The 11237-nt window shown below is 51.7% G+C and overlaps 2 non-coding genes across 2 annotated transcripts; both read right to left on the reverse strand.

The window, feature by feature from the left end:
- Nucleotides 1-2587: 2587 nt before the first annotated feature.
- On the reverse strand, nucleotides 2588-2661 carry TRNAP-CGG (transfer RNA proline (anticodon CGG)). The gene has a single exon. It is a non-coding gene; the product is annotated as a tRNA-Pro (tRNA).
- A 1113-nt stretch (nucleotides 2662-3774) lies between these two features.
- Nucleotides 3775-3847, reverse strand: TRNAK-CUU (transfer RNA lysine (anticodon CUU)). The gene has a single exon. It is a non-coding gene; the product is annotated as a tRNA-Lys (tRNA).
- Nucleotides 3848-11237: the final 7390 nt, after the last annotated feature.

Raw genomic sequence — 11237 nt, forward strand, 5'->3', positions numbered from 1 at the left:
AGTGGCATCTGTGTCTCTTCTCCCTGAGCCTCAGTGGGCTGTGACTTCTTCATACAATAATGTATGGCAGAAGTGACACTGTAGAACCTCCAAGGTTGAATCATGAAGGGGGATGCAACTTCCATCTTGTTCAGTAGAACACATACGTGGGGTTCCAAGTTGCCAAGTAAGAAATTCAATTAGCCTGAATCTTCCATGCTGTGAGGAGGCCCAAGCCACATGGAGAGGTCATGTGCAGATGCTCCATTCCACAGCACCAGCTGAGCTCAGTCTTTGATTCATCTCAGTTCATATGACAGATATGTTGTAAAAGGGGCCTCCAGATGTTTCTAGACTTCAAGTCTTTGCAGCCAGGCCCCAAATTTAACAGACATAAGTTATACCTGCTCTTCCCTGTTGAATTCCTGACCCACAGAATCAATGAGCATAATAAAATATTGCTTTATGCCACTACATTTGAGAGTGTTACATAACAATAATAACTGACAAATAATAACTATTAAACTAAAAGATGGCAAACATATTTAATGGAAGAATTTTGAAAGCTTCTCTCCATGAATTCTGGAACAAAACAAGAATGCCTCCTATCACATTTCAATTTAACATCTTATTAGAGGTCTTAGTGCAATCAGGCAAGAAAAGTAGTTAAAAGGTATAAATAGGGCTTCCCTGGTGGCGCAGTGGTTAAGAATCCGCCTGCCAATGCAGGGGACACGGGTTCGAGCCCTGGCCCGGGAAGATCCCACATGCCGTGGAGCAACTAAGCCCGTGCGCCACAACTACTGAGCCTGCGCTCTAGAGCCCGCGAGCCACAACTACTGAAGCCCGTGTGCCGCAACTACTGAAGCCTGCGTGCCTAAAGCCTGTGCTCCACAACAAGAGAAGCCACCGCAATGAGAAGCCTGCGCCCCACAACAAAGAGTAGCCCCCGCTCACTGCAACTAGAGAAAGCCCGCGTGCAGCAGCAAAGACCCAATGCAACCAAAAATTAAATAAATGAATAAAAAAAAAAGGTATAAATAATGATTGGAAATAATTAAACAATACTGCCATGATTCACAAAGGAGATGCCTAACTAGGTAGAAAATCCTACAGATTAAAAATAATAAAAAATAATGAGTTTCATAATGTAACTGAATCTAAGATTAATATACAAAAATGTATTTTTATGTAACTGCAAAACATAGAAAATTATATTCAAAGTGATATAATTTACAATAGCATCCACAAAATCAAATACCTAGCAAAAATTCTAATGAAAGATGTGCCAACCTATCTCAGAAAAATATAAAACACTATTACGATAAATTAAAGAAGACCTTGATAAATGAGGGGACACATCATGTTCATGAGTTGAAAGACATTATCGTAATGATATCAAATCACCCTCAACTGACCTACAGAATCAATATTAGACCAATCAAAATCCCAATCGCTATTTTTGTATAAATTGACAAGCTGATTCTAACACTTATATGAAAGTGCAAATGACCAACAATAACAAAAACAAATTTGAAAAACAAATTTGGGAGATTTACACTCCTGAATACCAAGATTTATTATGAACAGAAATTATTTTGGTCACAAGGGTAAACAGACCATGGAACAAAGCAGCGCAATATTAGAATCACAGGTACTCAGATTCTTGATTTGTGAAAGTTTGCACTACAAAGCAGTGGGGGAAAGGAGGGTCTTTTAAATAAATTGTTCTGAACCAAAACTGTCCCCCTTTAACAGATGGTGAAATTAAGGCCTACAGGGCTAAACGTTTTGAGTCCAGAGCCTGGGTTGGGAGGAATGCGACCCCCCCTCCCCCCGCTGCAGGCCCTAAAATGGAAGGGAATGTTTTTACAACTACGGGTTCGGTCAGCATTTGGACCTGGGACCTCTGTCCCCAACAACAAAAGTCATGTCTCTAGCCAAGCGCAGTCCATTGTTGAAGGTCACAAAAACGAGCCGCATCTGTCATTTAAACTCATCTAGCAGCAGATCTTTTTTTAAGTCTTTAAATTTAATTAAATTTAATTTTTTTGGCCTCGCCGCGCAGCTTGCAGGATCTTAGTTCTCGGATCAGGGATCGAACCCGGGGCTCCAGCATTGAGAGCGCGGAGTCCTAACCACTGGACCGCCAGGGAATTCCCACAGATTTTAAAAATACAAGTAAAAAGGTAAAATTAAGTGTCATCTATTTTAGTTAACCCAATATATCCAAAGTATCATTTCAGCACGTAATCAGACTTCTTACTTTTTTTGGACAAAGGCTTCAAAAGCCAATGCGTATTTTTACACTTAAAGCAGCAATCTCAGTCGGACCAGCCGGAGAAAACCAGTGTCCAGCCGGAGAATAGCTGCCCTGATCGAAGAACTCAACGTAGCTGCTTTTGGGGATTGGGGCGTTCAAGGGCTGCCTGGACCTCTGCGGTTAGGTTCCCCGGGCTGGGGTTGGAGGGGAGGGACGCGGAGGCGCGGGGGCCCGGGTCAGCAGGGGTGGGCCTGGAGCGGAGCGCAACACGCATGGCCGGATGAGTCTCTAGGCTCGGTCTCTCATCCTCGAGCTTTAAAACAGTGAAACACCGGGACAGACAACTGGAGCTCGTCCGGGATTTGAACCCGGGACCTTTCGCACCCGAAGCGAGAATCATACCCCTAGACCAACGAGCCTCCCTAGTGAGCTATGTCCGAGTGTTTCCTACACAACTATTCCCATCGCCCCGCGACTAGGGTTTATTCCGAAGTGGATTGGGAGGAGCACTGGAGCCACGGCGGGGAGACCCAGGAAACCCAGGCCGGCAGGGGCAGAAAGAGGGGTCCGCTAAGCCCGGACAGGGCGGGGGGGATTGATTCCTGGACCACAGGGGATTGATTCTTGCCCCAGGGGAGAGAAGAGCAGAAATGTGGGGGCGGGGACGAGATGCTTGGGTGACCCGGAGAGCACCTTACTCTCCAGGGGAACCCGAGCCTCAGGCTGACAGCCGTGGGGCTGTGGATTGTGGCTGGGGAGCAGGCAGGAAGCAGGGGACCGGCATCAAGTAGCCCCTGGTCGCCTACGGTGGGGCCCCTGCCCTAGAATCTCTAGGAGAGGAGGAACAGGGGCGAAGGAGGGGAAGGTTCCGCTTTTTGCGCCGGGCTCCAAGGCTGCCAGCCTGCGGCGGGGAGAAGAGAGCTCCGATAGAGGATTCTGGCTCTCCCTGTTGATCCCCAAAGCGCCGCAGGGTGGGCGACGACCCCCTTGGGAGCCTCCTGCGGTTCGGGCAAATCCTTTCCGCGGGAAAAGTAAGGCAGAGTGTGGTAAACAGTGGCTGGCTCGTTTGAATAATTCAGTGGGTTTTAGGGTGTAGGGGCTGTCCCTACGGGTCTAATATCTGGCCCTGGGTGATTTGGGGCAGGGGAAATATTGGCCTGGTGTGTGAAAGTTAGATAAGGAGTGGGGTCAGGGTGTGGACTGGAAATTGGTTGGTTTGCAAACTGTTTACTTTCTCTAGAATTAGCTGACCCTGGGGTTGGCAGTCTCTTCCTAGCCAACAGGCCCCTCCAAGAGGTCAAACAATCATTAAAAAAAAAAAAAAAAAAAAAAAGACCATACAGGTGCCATCACCCACTTCATCCTGTCTCTCCTTCCTTTACCAAGCAAAGGTCCCATGCCTTCTCCGGAGCTCCACGTTGGTCTGTAACCCTAGCTCAGGCAATGGTGGGTCGAGGTTCTGGAATTTGTCCAAGGGTCTTGTGATTGGTCTGGCGAATCTGAACTCCCTCAACCCAGCTTGGCAAAAGCTGCGCCCAGCGTGGGGCTCGAACCCACGACCCTAAGATTAAGAGTCTCATGCTCTACCGACTGAGCTAGCCGGGCAAAGACAAGAGCAATCTTTGACGCCCTGCTCCTCAGAGTCCCAAAGGCAGGTCCTGCAAAAAAACGGCAAAGGTGCAGCTGCCCCCGGAGTCGGCCTTCTGGCGGCTGGACACAGTCCTTGCCTGGAACTCTGGACATCCAAACCTGGCACCACGCCCCCACCCTGCCCGCCATTCTCAGCCAGCTGTCAGCGGACAGGGAATCTTTCACCTGGTGCTAAAGTGGAATTTTTGGCGTGGGGCCATTAGCCACAGCCCTGGGTCGGCGTCATTCAGGGTGGTCCTTGGGGGTTGAGGATGGGGGCAAGGAACAGCCTCTCTCGAGGATCAGGGGAGCCTGGGTTGACACTCCCTCTGCTTGCATAAACCCAAACCCTAACTCAGTACCGAGCCCCTGCCTATTTATGGCTCCAATTCTTTTAAAATGACCCAAAGAATCAGCCCCCTCCCACTCCTCTGCGGATCTATGTGCAGGGCCACGGAGAGGCCCACGAAGTCCCAGAGGGAAGGGCTCATTGGCCAGTTCTGTTTGTCCCATGGTAGAGTCCTCGCCTCTGTGACTCCACGGAGCCACAGCCTGCCCAAGACACCAATGTCTTGGGAATATAATGGAAAAATCCGAACCTGGCCCTGGGTCCCACCCACAATGGTTCATCTGTCCAGAAGGTCCCTGGGGGAGGGGCACATCGTTTACCATTCCTGCTCCGCTAGGAAAACCGATCCTGGGTGGGATTCTGTTCCTGACCTCCCTCTACTTCCCCACAAAGTCCCAGACTCTAGAAAAGCTGCCGCTACTGAAAAGTCAGAAGAGCTAGACTGAATGAGGACCCTCTTACCCCCTCCCAGTCCCCCACAGAACCAAGGATGACAGCCCAGCCTTAGCAAAGTAACCAGAACACCCTCGTCCCAGCCTCGGGGGTCTGTAGGAGGAGCTAAGTTATGCCGATGTCCAAAGCTGGAGCTCCATTTGCCCCAAACCCGGGCAACAGAAACCTTCTCCAAGACCCAACACGCAGTCCCTGCTCCTGGTGGAGCTGGGGCTCACAATCCCTGGCTTAAAAGGCCTGCCAGACCCCATTAGGCCATGGGCCTTCCCCCCACAGCAAGGCTGTGTGGTTCCCCTCCTTCCACCCTCGGACCCTGCAGCAGCCCCTCTTCCAACGTGCACTCCAGTCAACCCCACCCACTCTGCCCTTCCCCCATCTCCCCCTCCTCACTCTGCCCCTGTGTCAGGACTTGAACCAGCCTTCCTGCCCCAGCCCGTGACCCCTCCCTTACAGGTGTGTGCCTCTCCGTGCCCAAAGATCACGGTCTCTCCGGGTGGGGCTGGTCCCCACAAATCTTGTCCGTGCAGAGTTCTCAGCGCGGGGCCTGGCTAAGGATCCGGCGCAGGGAGTTTGTGGGATGAATGCAGAATGGAGCCAGAATGCTCGGTGGAGAGGAGGATCACCGAGGTCGCAGGAGCAAGAGGGACACGCGAGGGTTGTATCTCAGGTGTGAGAAAGCCCATCGGAATCTAGGCATGAGCACTTCTGAACATTTTAGTGCTGGCGCTGGGATGCACAGGGAAGAGCGGGCTGGGGACCTTCTGCAGAGCTCTGGAGAGGACAGAGCCTCCGGGGCTGGGAGAGGTGGGGGCTGTGGACAAGGCCACCAGCTCAGGAACGGAGGCTCCTACGGGAGGGCCCCGGGAAAGGCCCCGGCCACACTAACTGGTCCTCTGGGGTGACCGGTGCTCCTGGTCCCTAAGTCTCACGAGACGCACATTTCTCTGAATCCCAATTCGCTTCCAATGGAGGAGAGCGACAGCTGCGTCGCGCGTGGGCTCGTCGGGACGGAGGAATCCAGGCACCGTGACTCTAGCTCTGTCCCGAGCCTTGGGCTGTAGAGAGAAGAAAGGACCCTCACGTTCCCCTGCCGTGGAGGCGTCAGTCTTCTGGGCGTGGAGACGCCAGCCGAGCCCAGGACTAGGAGAGGCACAAGGGAGTCCCGGATCCGCAGAGCGTCAGCCTCCGAGACCTGGTGCTCACAGGGGCGGCGACAGTGCGCTATCCTCTTCTCGAGGGCTGAGAGCTGAACTTATCCGAGCTCAATGCGGGGGCCGCTCGGAATGGAGAAAACGGGGACCTAAGGCTGCACAGGGAAATGGTGTGAAGATAACCTGGAATAAGAAGTCAGACAGTTAGATCTGCTGTGGCTCGTTGGTCTAGGGGTATGATTCTCGCTTAGGGTGCGAGAGGTTCCGGGTTCATAGTCCCAGACGAGCCCGTTCCACTTTGTTTTTATCCCCAGAACTCCCAGGGTACCCAGCCCAGGGACTCCTGTGGGAATGAAATATGGCTCTGAGGGCCCATCGACCTCCACCGCCCACATCCAGCCCGCCAGCCTGATCGGAAGGGCCAGAAGTCCTAAATCTGAGTCCTGAATTTGGGCTCCATATTAGTTTAGGGAGTGGGAGGTAAGGAGAGAGATCTCCACGCACAGCTGGAGGCCACAGCCTCAGCTTGGGATACCTCGCCCTCCGCCCATCCCTCTGAGGCTCAACACTCCCAGGTGGTTTTCCCCTCTGGCCGCCAGAGGGAGGGCCGAGCTGACGCTGCTGGGCTGGGAATTGGGGAACTTCCACCCGGGCCCCGGTCCGGGAAAGCCCCCAACTGTGTTGCGGGTGAGCTAGGCTCTGGCCGCCGGGCTGCGCTGCTTCTGTTGTTAATGACCAGTGGAGGATCGGGGAGCCTCCAGAGACACCCCTCCCACGGGGCGAAAGGGGAGAGTAGGGCGGCTGGGTAGGACTGCCCTGAGCGTGCACCTCACGAAGGGGACCCCTTAACTTCGGCCGCAGTTTCTTCTCACTTCCCCTTTCCTTTCCTGGGATCTGAACAGAAACCTCAGAGCCACCTCAGCCGGTGGCCCAGAACCTAGTAGCAGCACCCTCGCGCTGCATTAATCCAGCCTCTAATGATGGACATCCATGTTGCCCCAACCTTCTCTTTGTCCACATGGGGAGCAGTAAGAGGCGCCCCTCCTCCCCCCAGCCAGGGGGCATCATCCGAGGCCTAGTGGAGAGCACGAGCACCTACTCCAGCCCAGCAGTAAGGAGGTCCCACCCTGTGTGAATTGCCCCCACCAGACAGCAACAGGGCGGCTCCCTCTTTCCCTACCAGAGGTGCATCTAGTCAGAGAAGGCTGCAAACCAGAAGATTTAAATGAGATCTAGAGTCTCATAACGTAATACCAAAAATGTCCAAGATGCAATTGAAAATCACTGGTCAAACTAAGAACCAGGAAAATTTCAACTTGAAGGAGAAATGACAATCAAGAAACGCCGACTCACATGTTGGAACCATCTGCCAAGGAGGGTAAAGGTGGATGAAGCAGCCGTGGTAAAAATGCTTCAAGTAGCAATTACAAGCTACTTGAAACAAATTTAAAAAGTGAAAGTCTCAAATAAATGGAAGATATAAAGAATAGCCAAATGGAAAACTTAGAACTGAAAAATACAGTAACCAAAATAAAAAGCTTAATTGATGGGCAACAGCAGAATGAACAAGACAGAAGAATCAGTAAACTTGAAGACAGAACAATAGAAGTTACCCAATCTGAAGAACAGAGAAAATAAACTTAAAAAATAAAATAAACCAAATAACAGAGCCTCAAGGATCTGTGGGGCTTTAACAAAATAAATAATATTGGAGTCATTGAAGACCCAAGAGAGGAGAAAAATGGGGCTAAATAGTTTTAGAAGAAATAGTAGCTGAAAATTTCCAGTGGGTTTTTTTAAAAAATAAACTTTAGCATAAACAGATGAATGGATAAAGAAGATGTGGCACATATATACAATGGAATATTACTCAGCCATAAAAAGAAACAAAATTGAGTTATTTGTAGTGAGGTGGATGGACCTAGAGCCTGTCATACAGAGTGAAGTAAGTCAGAAAGAGAAAAACAAATACCGTATGCTAACACATATATATGGAATCTAAGGGAAAAAAAAAAAGGTCATGAAGAACCTAGGGACAAGATGGGAATAAAGACACAGGCCTACTAGAGAATGGGCTTGAAGATATGGGGAGGGGGAAGGGTAAGCTGTGACAAAGTGAGAGAGTGGCATGGACATATATACACTACCAAACGTAAAATAGATAGCTAGTGGGAAGCAGCTGCATAGCACAGGGAGATCAGCTCGGTGGTTTGTGACCACCTAGAGGGGTGGGATAGGGAGGGTGGGAGGGAGGGAGACTCAAGAGGGAAGAGATATGGGAACATATGTATATGTATAACTGATTCACTTTGTTATAAATCAGAAACTAACACACCATTGTAAAGCAATTATACTCCAATAAAGATGTTAAAAATAAAATAAACTTTAGGAGAGGGTGTATTCGCACCTCTCCATTCTTTGATCAAAGAATAAAGTTTTCAAAATAATCCTTAGTTTTAGAGTTCTCTAAAAACAACAACAACAAAATCGAGCAGAATTACATAACCCCCTGCCCCCAAACACCACAGCCTCCTCCATTCCCATGTTGTTGTTGTTGTTTTTCTCAGTATCACAACTGTTTATTTCTTGCTAGTGCTACCTAACAGCTGCAGTGGCTGTAGCTTGGCTGTGGCTGTGTGTTCATTCCAGGGTCCAGGGTGAAAAAGCAGCCCTAATTGTGCACATGCTGTTCTCACACTGTGGGCAGGAAGGGAAGAGGTGACCCGCACACAGCTTTTAAAGTTTCTTCCTGAAAGTCAGCTCTGGTTACTTTACAGATGCCTTTGAAGTCACATGGCCAAGTTCAACATCAAGGAAGAAAGCCAATAATTGGGAAAAATAGAATCTACCACCCTTCCAGAACCCACAACCAAATCAAGCAACGGTCCATCAGGAAAACGTAAAGCGACCATAGGTGTCTGGGGTCACGGGAAATCAGGGGCTTGCACCGAATGAGGTGGGGGAGGAAAGTCAGGGAAACTGTTGCCACGACCTCAGCCCAAGCACCGAGGTGGACGGTCTGGAGCTCGCGGGGTTCCACTGCCGTCCCCAGCCCTGGAGAGTCCTCGCCCATCTCTCGTCTGCAGCAGGGAAGCAGGTGCTTCACGAAGGCTCCCTGGAGAGCAGCCCTGAAGTTCAAGGCCACACTTGTGGCTGCCTCCGGATTTCTCCTCGGCAAACTCGAACTTCCAGAGGAATTTCTGGAAAATGCGGCTCCCATCTTGTTACGGGCCGAACGCTGGTGTCCGCCCCAAACCCCTAGGTTGAGGTCTGACCCCACCGTGACGGTACTTGGGGACAGGCCTGCGGGGCTACGAGGCCCAGAGGGCGGGACCCCCAGAAGGGAAGGCGGCGGACGCGGTCTCACCTGGAACCGCCCGTAAGACGACAGCGGCCAACCTGACTGAGCGCTTCCCGGCGCCTGGGGGCGCGGCCTCAAGGTCCCCGCCGTCGGGGAGTAGGCGGCGGGCGGGCCCCGAGGCCGCAGCCCCGCGCTTTAGGAGCAGGGACCGCCGGCCGCTCCGCGCTCCCGCCTCCCGCGCCCATGACTGCGGCCCGCGCGGGACACGGCCCATTCCCGTGTATTTTTGAAATCTATCTCCCTCTCCTTTTTTTCTGATGTATTGTAAAGCACATATAGCATTGCTTCACCCGTAAAAGCTTTTTGCCTTCTTTTCCCCCCCCAAATATCTCTACAAATAAAGTCCTTTGTTCTAAAATACTCGCAATGCCATGTGCACATCCAGCAACATTAACGGTGATGCTGCAGTGTTCTCTCGTGCTCAGTGCGCATGCAGGTTCCAGCTACCTCTTAACCTCCACTCCGCATTTGGTTGGCTGGATTCAGGATGCAGGCCAGGTCCACACATCGAGGTTGGTGGAGTCTGAAATCTCACTGAGTCCTCAGCAGATTCTCCGAGGCGCCCTGTCTCCAGAATTTGGGGTAGGGAAGGAGCAGACAACCCCTAGGCCCCACTCCCAGTCCGTTATGTATCTGAAGTTCCTTTCTGCTCTGGAGAGCCAAGCCGGGAGGGGGGCTGTGGCAGGGGTTGCCCCAGCCCCGACCTTCCCGGGTCTCACGCCTGGCATGCAAGGATCCGCTTGCTCCCTCCAGGGACGTCTCATTTCTGACCCTGAATCCCGGGAGATTGGATCCTAAAGCAGAGGGCGTGAGCAGGGTAGGTGTCGCAGCAGGCGCCACGGGGTCTCCAGTCCCCTCCAGCAATCCACCTCCAGGTCGCTGGTTCCAGCAACTCAAGATCGTGCAAAGGACAGACCAAGAAATGTTGGGGCAAAATAAGTTTTTAAATAAAAATAAATTTCTTTTAGATAATTCAAAGGAAGTATGGATGGAGTTATGCGCACAAGTGGAATCCGGTTAAGTCTAACAATTATTTTGGGTTCAAGGGCTTGTTTGCGCATATATGGTGGTGGGTCCCTTGACATTGTCCCATTTCGGGCCGCGTGTCCGCGCGTCGCGGGATCATCTCGGGCTGGCCCGCCCCGAGTTCTATCAGTGCCTCAGGGCTCCCGGGGGTGGCAGAGCCGCTGTCTGTCCTTCCGTCCGTCGGTCAGTGTGGAGCCTTACCCCTCCCCCCGCCCCAGCTGCTCTCCGGCTGGGGACACGGCGAATTCCGGGCATTCTCAACACGCAGGTCGCCCGAGGGTGCTCCACGTCCCCGCTGACCCCGGGGCCTACCCAGCCCAGTCATTTTGGGTTATCCACAGCCAGTCAACTTTCCAAACGTGGCCGCAGTCTACCAAGCATGGGTGCCCGGCTACCTCTGTTGGTAAAACGTGAGACCCTTAATCTCAGGGTCCTTGGTTCGAACACCAGGTTGGGCGTTTTTTTTGACAGAACCTCTAAGCAATTCCTGGCATTCGGTTTAGGTACAAAATGCACCAAAGGCTAGTCCGACGAACCGGCTCCAGACGCTGCCACATCCGCAGCCTGTCACTTCGCAATGAGTCACCCCGCCCAAGCTCTCATAGGCCTGGTGTCCCCTTCTTACAGTGGGTCCGCGAACCCACTTGATTCCTCAACTTCTTTAACCAAAGGAACCTTAGAGATGGGTCCATCAAAGATTTGAACCTGGCTACCAGAGAAAAGCCACCCACCAGTTTCTCCTTTGGTCTATTTCGTCGACGGAGCGAGCTGCTACTATTATCTCTGCATCTGCAAGACAGCGTGATGTAAAAAGCTCAACTTATACTAGGATGTTCCTTTGGGAGTGAGGGGTGTACTGGATTCCAAGTCACAATCATCTCTCAAACAGGAGTGACCCTACAGGGCAGAGGAGCCCAGACCACTGTGAGGAAGGACGAGGGTGAAAACCAGGGTGGGCATGTCCATATCTAGTGAATGTGACAGCGGTGTTTCCCTGGGACACATCCCAACTACTCTTTAAAAGAG

The sequence above is a fragment of the Balaenoptera acutorostrata genome, chromosome 15, assembly GCF_949987535.1.
Source record: "Balaenoptera acutorostrata chromosome 15, mBalAcu1.1, whole genome shotgun sequence".
Taxonomy (NCBI): domain Eukaryota; kingdom Metazoa; phylum Chordata; class Mammalia; order Artiodactyla; family Balaenopteridae; genus Balaenoptera; species Balaenoptera acutorostrata.